Below are 13,040 nucleotides of genomic sequence, written 5' to 3'. Positions count from 1 at the left end.
TTATTATATTTGTTATTTTCTTCAACATCGATCTGCTTGTAATTTTCTGAAACTCATGAGGAATTACAGAGGTAGAGAATCAGAGATCAATCAGTTTCCTTTTCTTCTTTGGGGAAGATGAGACAAACCAGAGAATCGTCTTTTAGAGACTGACCCCAATTGTAGCCCTTGTCCAAGACCCACAGAACTATAAAAGAAAAAGAAATAACCATGCAGTGTATATGTACAATATACCAAATAATGATGCTGCTGAAAATTATCCTAGCAAAGCTACCTCAACTATTTTGCACACAAAAGCTAGATATTCAATTCATATTAGTCTTAGAATATGAATGGTTGGAGAGCACTCTATTATAAAGTGCCCACACACCGGTGCCTTGTTCTTCACCAAAGTGGTTTTATCTTAGGTTTTCATTATTTGCAGACATTGACCACTTTTACAAACTTTCTTATTTGAGAAAAAAAGTTTGATGCTTTGATGCTTCTAGTTTTATGAAAGAGCACGTTTGTTTCTAAAATTCAAATTAAGTCATATATTATACTCTGGGGTAATCATTCATTATTCCTGCTAATTAACACAATTATATACGACTGCAGCAGCTAGAGGTTTGTTAATTAGAAAATCAAAAGCGTAGTACAATAATGAGCAAATGGAAAAATATATTGTGGGATCTTCAAACTTAAATAAACAAGCGTCAAGCTGGGGTACCATATCCATCATCCATAGATTCTATGGTATAGTTGCATGAATAAAAACAGAAAAATTAGTTAATAAAATAAAATGCTAGACTAGAGTCGACGAAAGACCATTGTGATTATTGAAACCTAACAGTATATATACTAATTATTTTCATTTATATATCTAATTGTCAATGATTACTTTACGCCTTTGTCATTTTATAATCACGATTCCCATATACATATAAGGCTGTCGACATAAGATCAAGCAGTATGAACAGGATGAGACAAGATATATAGCTAGGGTTGAAAATTTAAATGAAAGAAATAATGTTTAATCTGAATTATGTAAAAGCATAATAGTGACATTATAACCGCTATTAATTGTGGTTCAGTTGTCTTTGTTAGCTTTCTTCTAAGCAGTCCACCTTCCTGATATAGAAGAGGAAACAACGATCGTTGGAATTTATTAGTAATTAGCTTATGTCGCAAAATTACAAAAATGGTGGTTCATAAATTGTACAAATTTATCTATGCTAAAACAAATCTCTGTGTATAAAAATACAGGAAAATCTCCATGGCATAGATATGATACCCTTTTGAAATCTGAAATGATTTAATGAAGTATAATTAAGGTCTATTCTATCAAATCAAGTCACTTTGGCTTGCATGACAATGTGCTCGATCTTGGGACTGAGACTAACACCCGCATATATAACTGTATTTTCTCGTTGTATACTCCGTCGTTTAATGTTGCTTCCCAGAAGAGTGCTGCGTCTATTTGACCTATCTTTGGCTACGCTGATCTTGTGAGAAGTTCTAATAAGGCTCAGATTGAATATGATCGAGCTCGATTTTATCCAATAATTAACATGAATTCAAGTAGAGAAACCAAATTCATTGATTTTTTCATAAGATAGGATGAGTATGCACAATTTGAAAACCTAGATTGAAGAGGAGCAATTGAGATAGCGCAATTTAATTGAGGAATTTGGGGGTCGACTAGCTTGGACAAAGAGAGATCGAGCACTGTGGCTGACGAACTATCCCAAGATTTTCACAAATAGTAATTAAGTAAATTAGTCATCATCAGATCACAACCGGATTTATATTATACGTATATATATGCATGCAATAGCTAGGTTGAAGAAAACAACAATATAAACTTGATCAAAGTCGTGATATAGAGAGGTCCAGCCTAATCATAACCCATCACAACTGTGAGGTCCTCCCGCAAGTAGCCAGCCATAGATATTTAGTAGCCAGCACTCCCCAGCAGCAGTCGTCGATCCATATGTGGTAATTTCCGACGGCTACATTTTGATAATGAAACATGCTTCAACCCCAATTAGGTCTACAAAATCTGATTTGATTTACATATATAGATGTAAAATCGTACGTAGTATACTATATAATTAAGCATCTTATAAGTCACGCTTTGAAAACACTTCTCCGGTGTGGCGTATACAATCTTTGTATACATTATAACTCTCAATTATTATTTTTGGGTAATCATTTATAAGTGTATCTTTTTACATATAGAAACCCAGGACTTCCAAGAAGCTATTTTGTTCATTTCGATTCGGACAAGTACTGCAAGCTAGCTTCTTTGAGTTCCTTCCCCCAATATAATCATGCATGCTTCCAATTTATAATCTCATACTGGACCCCCTGGAGTCGAGTCGAGTCGATCATTCACCAGGTCCATCGATATCAGACACCATATATGAATGAATCTTAAATCGAAACCCCATCAGGTCTCTCTCTTTGCCTTCATTGGCCGCGGTTTGTACACCTGTTGCAGATATTTATCTGTACGAGAAATCAAGCAATTCTATTCACGACCCTATTTTCTAGCAGAATCATCATTTCGTGCTTTGAACCACCCATGCATATTGCATATTGGGGTTACCTTAATAGTAATCTCAATCTCTATCAGCAATGACATACATTTGTATTTTTCTTCATGGTTTTCTCCATCTGTCTTTCTTCTTTTTCAGTTTGCTGATATATATATAAGAGGGTAGCTAGCTGAAACCCAAAGTAATCCAACGACCAAGAAATTATGTTCAGGAGAGTTGGTAAAACAAAGCTCCACCTAAACCCTAAACCTTAAGCCGAGCCAAATCTCCGGTTATACAGACGATTACGCCCTCATTACATGGTTTATATTCTAATCTCTAAACCCTACCAGGGTTTAACAAGTGTAAAACTGAGCAAAATATCTAAGTTGAAAGCGTACAAAATATCCAAGTGTAAAAAAAGGAAAAAAAATTCACTTGATGGTAACAGATCGAGTAATAACTCGAGGAGTCAGACCCCATATCCCAAAGCGTTCCAAATACGTGTTCTGATCCGACTATATTTTTCTGTATATGGACGACGTTAACAGCATTAAAAATCCATATATAGGCTAAGATTGACGCACCAAAACAAGCACTTAATTCCCACTTCCTCCATATCTATCCTACTTTGTAGGTTTTTTCGAATGATTCGCGCCACCAAGATTATCTTTCATTGCGATCCTCCTTTGTTATTCTAACTATACATGGCATGGCATCTAATTAAAGTCGGATAATATCCAAATGAATGAATGATCATACCCTAAGATGGAGGATTAGCTTTCACCTGGCCTGGCCTTCAGTTGAGACTCGGCGTTAATTGGCTAGATATTTTGGTGGAAAGTTGTGACCACCCTGGCCTCTACGCTAGCTTCTAATTTGCGTTCCTAATTTAATAAAACTAATTACTTAATCAAATTAACGTAAGGATCAGGTGCTGATTAATATGCTGTTACCAGAATCAGTGTCCACCCTCTCATTTTTCTAATGAAATTGAATCCGTCTTATTTGTACTTGTTTAAGTAATCGACATTTTTGCAACTTGGTTTCGCATTGTCTGTTCTTATTAAAGAAACGGGTCTCCTAGTGGTTTTTGATTAGTTGAGAAAATAAAAAATTATGTTGAATCTGTTTCCTGTTTTTTTTTCTACTTTCCACATTTTTTTCTTTCATAATTCGATCCGTTGGTGCTATCTTATATATCAAAGCTAACCAAATAATATATAGCCATATGAGAGTTACATAATTCGTACCAAATACAAGTAGCTATGTTGTAGTACACAATTACGCATACAAAGATTCATTAACAAAAAAAAATTACGCATACAAATAACGTGTCAACGTGGGCAGAGATATTTTTCACCCAAAACTCCAATGTCGACAGTATATAAAACAAGAGACGTGTGCGATTTTTTACCCAGAGGTAGGGTTTCATTATTCCTTCGATTCAATGCCACCAATCAATTTTATCGAGCGAAATTGATTTCAAACTGACATGTAAGAGAGCCAATGTTTTCTCCCACGTACATATAGCTAAAATAGAAACATATTCCATTTCTGGAGAGCTTTTCTGGAAGCCCCTTTCCGGAAGAGTTTAGGTTGAGGGTGATTTGAAGAAACACGTACTGATATTGATATTTTCTCTCTTCTGACATCATTAGTTCTTTTTCAATTACGAACGTATCTCAAAATGAAAGAAGTTAATTTTGATAAATCTCACCGGCATATGTAATTAACGGTGAGATTGATACGTTAAGGAATTTTAATGAATCTCACTTCATGAAACATATTTATTGGAAAACAAAAGAATAATTACATGGGCATTATGTTCTTCACCTTTGGAGTTTGGATGCGTTACTTTTTGAAGTAAAGGCCTAAGTACCTAGAGATTCATATAATTCAACTACTAGTGCCCGATTTTGTCGTCGTCTATCTAACAAGGGAACAAATAAAATGTAAATCATTCTTTATGCAAAACAGTTTCGATCTCTTTGTTTGGAGATAATATGGGTGCCTTTTTCTAATCAATTTGTTCCAAAAGTAGAAAGCATAAGTATCACCAGTGTAGCTTTGCTTTCCGTAATATTTGTCTACTTAATTAGTATATTTGCTAATTCGTCAGCATATAATATCGTTAGGTACACCTAAATCCCTCATATTACGTATTTTCGTTTTGGCAGTCGATCGAATATGGTTTGCCATCTGCATCGAGAGGAGTATGTTTTACCTTTGACGTTTTGTAACTTTATATTACACACGCACAAATTAATTAAATCAAACATTGAGATTTTCTTAGTTTGTTCACTTTTTGATTGATCTTGTATCATTGGGAATTGCTTCCTCCTAGCGAAGTGAAACATACTGGTTTTCTTGTTGGTCAGACAACAACATTTGATTTGATTAGAGAGGGTGAAAGTTCTTTCTATTGAGTCTAACAGTGTAAGATATCCGTCATTTATTAAGTAATCTTAATTTTTAATACGTGTATTTAACGTTTTTCTTACTAACTGAACAATCACACAAGGTGTTATTCAATTATCTATTGATATCGGTGCATGCAAATGTACGTCGGTGTTGTGAATCTTCTCATAGCTCATCAGCCAACTTAGGATAAATGCGCAAATTAGTTTCAGCTAATTGTAAGTACATGCATTTCAAGCTTTTCAATTCCAATAACGAAAAATTGATCTCTTCCGGTTTCTTTTGTTCCATCCTCTGACAATATGCTCAGTCGTTTATTTTCAAAGAACACAGAGCATCCATCATTTTGCAAAATTTGGTAAGTTGACTGGATTGAATTGGTGAGACGATGTCGATCCTATTAACAAAACTGGTTCTCGTCAAATGTGTAATCATCAAATTTTACCCGCCCGAAGAAAAATGATCCCACTTTTGTTTTAGTATAACATACCCAAGAGGGAAAAGGTTAAAAAAGAAGCTTGTCTCCAAATCATGTAACAGTAAGATATTCTAAATTAGTGTCATCTCCGAATGGCTGTCGTCTTCACAAACCCCCTTTCTAGTTGTTTTGCACCAGCTTAATACTAAGCATGATTAACTTTATGTCTCTAAACCCATGATATCCAATGTTGATATTCATCCATTTGGTACCCCTAGCTTGAAACACAACAGCCAAAAAGACTATTCATGCTATTATTGATTCCATGGAATCTTATGTACATTTCGTGGCAAGTTAAAGATTGAATTCACTTGGTTGAGTTCGTTCTTAACAAGATATTGCATGCCTTTTTCATCATGCTTACTAGTAACTAAGTGACTATCAATCATACATATGGAACAAAATGTCAATGATCTAGGAAATTAGAGGAAACTTAGAGACCCACTTCAAAGCGAAAAAAATCCCTTTATGACATTTTAGAGGAATATGCATGGCTGGCGAAGGCTTAGTTGTACTACGGTCCAAGAAAAAAAAATAAAAATTAAAGTATCATATTTATATTATCGTGACGAGTTTTACAATGAGAGACAAAATAAATAAGGTTATATTAGTTTTATTATATGTATTTGTAAAGAGAGCACGTGGACTGCTTAATTTGCACTCTATCTTAATATAGAGATTCAACTATTTACCAGTACTTATGTAGCTGTAATTTTTGATGATTAGGTGATTAATTAGTAATGGTGATAGAAATGCAACATGCTCAGAGATCTAATCGCAAAGTATAGCTAAATAGTGTCTTAAATATACCAAAGAAAATTAATGTGACAAATTGAACCTATAAAATTATCTCGGGAATTAATTATCCACCCGATAGGTTAATAATGATTGAATCTTGGTATAGTACAGGAGCAATGTTGAGAGTTGGTCAATCATGATACCTAATTAAGGGAATTTTTTTGATCGATCCAACCTAATTAAGGGAATTGTTAACCACATTTTTGTTCATATATAGGAACTCATGACTTGTATATATCATGATTAATCGGTGACAAAATTTAAATTTGCAAAGCCGAGGGCTAGGGTCACAAATCGTTGTCCCAGTAGGGCAGAATGGGTAATGTGTTAAAAAGGACGTCGACAACGACTGTCGGCATCCTGGTAGTTCACCACGTGTCTTCCACGGTATCCACTCGCTAGTTTTTTTTGTTCCAGGCTGTTCATCACAAAAATAATTATCCAACATGGCCGTACAAGCACAGCTGTCGCATATCTAACATGTCTAGGGTTTACATTTCCGTCGTCTTCAACTGGTCAAAGCCCTAACCAAGTATTCTACCGATCCGCCAATTCCATTATTAAGCAAGTTGATTTTAGCTCACCAAACCCTAATCGCTCCTAAACAAAGCATAAAATCAAATTCTACGCGAGCTGTGATTCTTTGTGTTCTAGCTCCTTCTACTTGAAATGTTTTAACCAAATCGACGAGCGGCGAGTGAGTCACACGGGATGGTCGCGCAGGCAGCTAGGCACGCAGAGAAAGAGAGCTCGATCAAGTAGCGATAGCAAATGCCAGCTTAAGGAACGCTTAAATGGATGGATAAGATCTGAACCCATAGTAACGTGATAATTAGCTAAGATGTAAATGCAGGCAACGGAAATTATTGGAGTGAAACCCACCATTTTCCTTCGATCTACCAGCTTCTTTCTTTTTAGGGAAATTTTGAAGTGAAACCAACATTCCTCTCCTCGAGTTAAATTTCGTTCTGAACATTCTTCAGAGTTATAAATTACAATGGCATGAGTTAGTACGATATATTTCAATTCTAGCTAGCTTTGTGGCTGTGCAAGAACAAAGTGTAATTGTGATGTACAGGGAGTAGGAGAAATAATTTCTGGTGAAACAAATTCCGGCGTCGCTGCCTAGATTTTCTGCATTTATGGAGGTTCCCTACCCACCGTACCCTGCTTAATTCGTTTCGATCTTTCAGAATTTAAGGCCAATGACAACAGGAACCTCTCACACTGATCGATCAATCGTCTGGTTTTCCACAGAGCTAGGGTTAAAATGTGGCTTCTGTTTGTTTGTTTTGAATCTTATATTAATTATGTGAAGCCATACATGCATCAACAAAAGCTTCTTTCGATTCGCAATGGATATCTAGGCCCCGTGAGTCGGTGATCAAATCTAATAATGTTCCATGTATATATGATAGATCTTAGATAAAAGAAAATCTAGCTAGCAAGAGCAGTACTGGTATGGTCGAATCTGAAAAAAAGAAAGAAAAAAAACATCGGGAATGGAGACGGAGAACAGTGTTAACATAGATGAATATAAAACAAAGAGTTTCTTTTTGGTCGGACGATCGAACAAAGATGAATTAAGGATTTAATATCACATTAGCAAAGCTTGATCGTGATTACTGTGCTATATATTAACTTATAGTTTTCGCTTGTTTCTTTCAATCGCTGTTTTAGATATAAAGATAATTAGGTGGGAGCAAATCATATTGATTGATTAGCCTGTACACATAACTTAGTTTCAAAAGAGAGAAAGAGAAAGGAAAGAAGATTCCCGATTGTAATCAGAAGAGACCAACCTCGATCTCGACTGACCTGACTTATCAATTTAGATGGTTTATCAAAATGTCGTTCGCTTAGCATTATTCATTATACTATCGTTGTTAGACTCTCTACATGACCAACCTCAATTTGGTAACGTAGCAGTGCAGATAACAAAAGGTGGGAGTAAATACTTTTACTCATCCCATCATTCAACTAGTACATAAACAAAATGAAACAGCTTCCACAAGTAGGACCATTTGAGATTTGACTATACTGGCAAAGACGAGAGGGAGCAAGATCGATCTTTCAAAATCAATTAGTTTAAAAGCCGGACAATTTGATCGGGGCCATTTGAAAATGAAATTATGGTCCTCGTTCTATATTCATTTAGTGTTCTACGTAAATTTTATACAACCCTATCAAGCTGAATAATTTGGTTTGAGGGAACATATATAATCAATGGGTGGATGCAGATTGAGAAAGTGACGCCTTACCACCTCCTCTATATTGAAAGTTAAAGTCTATTGCACTAAACTGTCTAGTCTTATCGATGCACAACTTGTTTGTACTAATCTCACGTACTAAATGATCATTAATTATGAGTTGTCAAGATCGAATTACATCTGTGTATGTGTATGCGCTCACTTTGTTCATTTCTCGAATTCTAGCTAGCTAATTGAAAGAGAAATGTTCATGTGTTGGTGGGCTGCCTCCCTCAATCTAAATACCCTCATTTCAAAAATGGAACGAGTAATTTGTATTTTTGTTCAATTTCGTGTGGCCTATGTTATTACTTCATACAAAACGTAAGAATGAAAGTATTAAATTTTCTTTGGCGATATGGAACATAAGAAAAACTCAGAGAGACTACCCCCTTCCCCTCAAATGGAAAAAGGGGCTCCATCCATTTGACCTCTAAAAACACAATTATAATTTTTTTCAAATTATATAATGAACAACAAAACTGTGGTCAATTACATTGCTAATTTGGATGGTTTAGAAAATTATGCTCTATATACATACAGCTTAATTAGCGAAGCCTTTTTTCAACTCAAACTCACCACAATTTCAAAGTAAAGATATCGATAAGGATGTAGATAGAATTATTAATAGAGGACCTATAGAGAAGTGGAATGAGATATCCACGAAGAGAATAAGTGAAGAGAGATATTGTACGTGGTCAGCTAAATCCAAAAGCTAATGAGCTTTAAAATCAAACAAGATTATGAGACGTGACCTAATAACAAACAAGCTCACTATATATGGAATCATGGATGACAACGGGGCAACAACGTACGTCAAATTAAAATCAAAGATTAATCATCCAGCTTATGGTTTCTTCACTTTCTTGGATTTGGTTTGCTCTTTATAAAAGTGAATCGAAACAACAAAATTATTTCCTCAAAGGAAATCATTATGTTTTATACATAAAAGAAAATAATCATAAATTCAACAAGACGTAAAAGATCACAATCATCACTCATATACTAACAAACACAATTTTATCACTTTCGATTTAGCTCTCATAACATGCACGTAATCTGAACATTAATTTTAAGCAGAAGGAGCTAAATTTACCTAAAATCGCAGCGCATGCGTTGCATTTTATCAAGATGATATTGTACAGTGTGTTACCGTTTATGAAAAGACTTAGAAAAAGGAACCTTAATTAGCTAGTACATCGTTTTACCACGACCACAAAACATTACTGGATGCAAATTTGCTGTCAATCTCTAATTTGCCCACCTCAATGTCCACCATCTAAAATTACCGCATCTCTTTTTTCATAGTAATAGTAAAGCTAAACCTTCAAAACAATAAAGTCAATTTAGACGATGAGCATTATGGCTAACTTAATCCCCAACATTACTACATACCTAATCAAAATAGACAAGCCTCCATTGGAACAGAACCCCTTTCCACCAAAGTTAGCGGGCCCAGCCCAAGAAAATAAACCTTGATTTTGCTTTACTTATAGCATGAACAAGATTCTGGGGTACTTAATATCTCTGATGGTCCATGTCGAGCAAAACCTTAATTGGACCTCAAAGAGGCGTCTCAACCGTTGAATAGAAGCCAGGAGTCGCATCCTCTGGTACTATACACAGTCTCCGGTGACGTGATCACGTGTCGGCTCACCGGTGGACGTCCGTACATTAGGGTCCAACGCGGAAAAGGAGATAGGGACGATGCACATCATGCACACGAGGTACCGTCGACTTTGCGGCGTTGGAAACCACCGACCGGCCATTGATCGGAGCCACCATGCACCCACCTCTGCTTCGTCAACGACACCGGCACGTGATGTCTCATTACGGGGCACGTGCCCCGTGGAAAGCCCTACGGCAATAATTCATCTCAATACATATGGCGGGAGGCTGGGAGCTATCAATTTCTACTGATAGGGACTACGTTTTATCTGATCGAATTTTCTTGTAATAGTTTGTTTTTTCTTCTTCCTTTTCTTTTCTCTTGGTAGGAAGTCACATATATAAACCCTAAGAGACAGAGAACACGTACTGCCTCTGAACCCTAGAGTGTTCTATAATTAATATATACAGAGTCACACAGACACTGAGGCAATGAAGCATACAGATAATTGCAGAATGCATTTAGGAAAGGAAACATTACCCATCAGATGAAAAGACAATCGACAATGTCCTATCTCTTTCTATCCTTTGGACTCTATATATCGATAGCTAGGTCATATAACTTAAAGTGAACGACGAGTCTTCTGGACCAGCAAGAAAGCAATAGATCAGAAATGCATGTTATAATCGATCTATACCTGAAAGCCCCGGAAGAGATACGCATGTCAGGATTTCAACCAAGTTTTTTCTAGAGAAGAGTCAATTTTTGCTGTCAATTCTTGATCAGAAGTAGAAAAAACCAATAAATCTCCGTAATGAAGGGTCTGATATAGCACTGGGGGTAACACAAGCACAAGGCTAGCTAGTTAGACAGAGAGACAGACTAAATCATATCCATGTGAGATTCTGCAAGTAACGAACCTAACCTTAGCTAACAAGATATATAGACTTACTAGCCCAGCAAACAAATTAATCAACCCTGGCTCGATCTGGATCTGCAGGTCTGTCTGTAAGTCACTGGCGCCATGCATGTATGACTCGATCAGTGTGACTCCATAGCCTTTTCACCAGAAAACTCCAAGGCTGTGGAAAAACTACATGATCTCCATTATCACACAGAGGTAGTGACAAAGCTCATTAAGAAGGTTCTGAATCTGTTGTCTTCCAACTTGTTTTCTCAGATGTGGATACTCGACGTGTAGTCGCCTCTCAACAAAATTATTACTCTGGCCGGTGACATTAATGTGTTGTCAGCAATGAACTAATGACAGTGGCCTTCCGGGTACTGGTAGTACTAGTAATAATTCCCTAGCCTCTGATGAGAATGCAGAGTCGAATGGATTGATCGAAATTAATGGATCAACAACACATGTACAAACATGTTTATCGATCTTAGGCCACAGCCTTATAAAATATCAACGTCGACAACTTCCATGGAAATAGGTCGACAGTGAAAAACAGGCAGCGTTTGCGGTTCTGGTTTTTAAGTTGAGATTGCTTCAGCTGGATGGGGCTTGCTAGACCATTTTCTGCAGTAATTAGGAAGCAGCTTTCCTGTGTATTTTCTATGAAAGTATGTAGGGGCTGGCCCGTTTCTTGATTAGGTCCGAAGGTCTTTCATGCCCATTCTCTTCTGGTCAACACAGTTGGCTTCACAAACATTTTTGGGCCGATTGTATCAATTGATAAGCAGACTATTGAACTGGGTCGATCATATTAACTCCCAGAGGGTCACAAATTTAATTTATATAGTTCATGTTAATCTGATAAGGTGTCTAATTCCCTCTCGAAGTTAAAGCTTAATTCTCACCGGCCGTCTCACTGGCCGACCTCATCTCTTGTTATTTTGAGGCGCTAAGAGCGCCCTCGATCTTTTATTTGCCAAACAAAATAGAAGGATTTTAGAGCAAAACTGAGAGAAAGATACGTACTGCACTAGCTAGGCACTTAAGCAGCTAGCTAGGACTCGTACGTAGTAAGGTAAAATTCATATATGACTGAACACTTTGGTCTAGGTTGCTCAAACCTCACTTCAAAGTTCAATCTGGTATGAGATCCCTAGCTTATTATTCCTTCCCCTTGTATGTTATTGCTTTTGTAATCAACCTTCGAAACAAAGTAGTAGTCTCTTCTTGTCGAGCTCGGGTTGGTGTTTTGTCTTCCTCTTAGTATAAGTTGAATCAAAGATTTACGTCCATTTTCAATCTCGAAGTCTTCAGCAGGGACTGTACATGTAATTTTTTATCTTGATGCTGCCGCTTTGCAAAGCATTGAGCATGTATATAAGTTCTGACGATGATGGTGTAAGATTCAAACTCTAAAACAATTTTCTAACCCTACATACGTACGGCATGATTTGTATTTTCTCAATAACTGACAAAGTTCACTGGCTAATATGCTTCAAGAAAGAAGCATACATAGGTATAGGAACACGAGGAAATATGTATTATATTGTTCATGCTCAAAGCTAGATAATTATATAGACGTACACTGGTGATTTCCACATATGAAATGATAAAAGTCATAAAACTGATCAATCAGTTGCTTGGATATTTAGGGTTTAATTAATATTTTGGTTTTGGTTAATGCAAGCAAGATTCTCTGCGTGTACAATTTGAGCTGCAGGACAAGCAAACCAGGCCACTAATCTTGCTTAAAACGTCATAATGCGTCATTAGTGCATCATGAACTTCCGATAAATTTTCCCAATCGAACCAAATGTTTGCATAGAGTGTACTTAAACAAATGTATATGTATTGTTCACACCAATGTAAAAGTTAGATGTAGCTACATGGATTTTTCGATGACCCAAAATGTTCGAGAGAGAACTAATTAATTATCATCCCCAGATATATGAAAGTTCAGGACCCTTCCAATGAGGGATCCATTTTTTTGACATATATGAGGGATGGGGGATTACACCAACTTTTTCGATTATATTTTCACATCTCCACCGTTCAATATGTA

This window comes from Fragaria vesca, linkage group LG2 (assembly GCF_000184155.1).
Source record: "Fragaria vesca subsp. vesca linkage group LG2, FraVesHawaii_1.0, whole genome shotgun sequence".
Taxonomy (NCBI): Eukaryota; Viridiplantae; Streptophyta; class Magnoliopsida; order Rosales; family Rosaceae; genus Fragaria; species Fragaria vesca.
This window is presented reverse-complemented; position numbering follows the sequence as displayed.